This window comes from Ovis aries, chromosome 1 (assembly GCF_016772045.2).
Source record: "Ovis aries strain OAR_USU_Benz2616 breed Rambouillet chromosome 1, ARS-UI_Ramb_v3.0, whole genome shotgun sequence".
Lineage (NCBI taxonomy): Eukaryota > Metazoa > Chordata > Mammalia > Artiodactyla > Bovidae > Ovis > Ovis aries.
The window spans coordinates 82,685,756-82,687,188 of record NC_056054.1 but is presented as its reverse complement, the minus strand read 5'-3'; positions in this window follow the sequence as shown (position 1 = coordinate 82,687,188).

Here is a 1,433-nt window from a genome sequence, read left to right as displayed (position 1 = left end):
CAATGAAGTGATACTGAGGAAATTAACTTCATCCTACTAAAGAGATTAGAGGGAAGACATGTGGGTTTCTTAGTCAACCTTTGTACTCAAACTTTAAATTCCAAAAGAGAAATGTTGTGTCTCATACCTTCCTCTCTTCTAGCAACCACAGTATTTGAATTCAAGTTGCTAACTTTCTAAAATTCTCTTTTCAAATAGTGATGGAATAAGATGAAGAAAAGTTGAAATAAAAATATATATAAGGACAAAAATATGTATGTAATGTAGAAGTCTGCACAACTACAACCATCTGGAATAGAAGGGGAAAGGGTTTCAAAGATCCAATAGACTTAAAGATCAATTACTGTGTTTTCAATCAATTCAAAATTTTGTTCCCTTCATAATATATTGAAATGATTTAAATAATTAAATGTTTCTTATAGTTGGCAAAGCAACAATAGTTATAAAGAACAGCAAAACAATAAACAGCACATAGAAATCACTCTTATAGAAAAACTTCTGGAAATTATATCACCAAATGAATAGACTATAAAAAAAATTCCTAATAATTATTGCTTGAAAGTAAATTTTAAAAACTGAAAAATTCTTAAATTTCCTCCTTAGGAAAGGAGGACTGCCAAATAAGATACAAATATATTCATTTACATTCATCAATGAATATAAGAAAGTAACTTTCTTTTTCCTATTAAACTAGACATATTTACATATTTATTGCAAAGCATTGCACTTACACAGGATTTGACTAACATAATAGCCACAGGAGGTATAATCCTTATAATATTTTTAAAGGACAAATGGGAATACAATATTAAACAATACAATTTTTAAAAAATTTACTAGAAATCTATTAAATACAGTCCATTGCAGTAATGTAGGGAAGTGTCAAAGCCTCAAGTTAGAATCTTATGTGACCACTCAGTTGTAGGTTGACCCATAGCACTGAGTGTACCTTAAAAGTCTATAGAGCAACTATTGTATTTCACTATATGCGGAAAACACCTTGAAAGTATGTGACTCTGTTTAAAAAATCTGTACTATTAGAGAAAAAAAATTAAAGTTTTTTGTCCTAAAGCCCCAATATTCATTTGCAGTTGTAGAATATCCCTTTAGAATAAGAAATAGTAGAGCTGATAAATTGTGACATTGTTCTATCATAGTCAAGTAAGTGTTATTAAGATATGTATGAACTTTCTATTAGATACATTATCCAATTGCTACAAATAAGACTAAAGCTTAAACATTTTGTTAGGAAACACTGCAGAGTTTCACAAATAGAGAGAACTAAGGAAAGTTCAGGAAAAATGAGAGGCTAAAGGATAGCATATACAAATGGCAAGGAATGACGGAATTGGGGCAAGTGAATATAGCTAAACTGTTTGATCATTTCAGATACATATTTGCCTTAGTGAAATGAAATCACACCTCCAGGATAA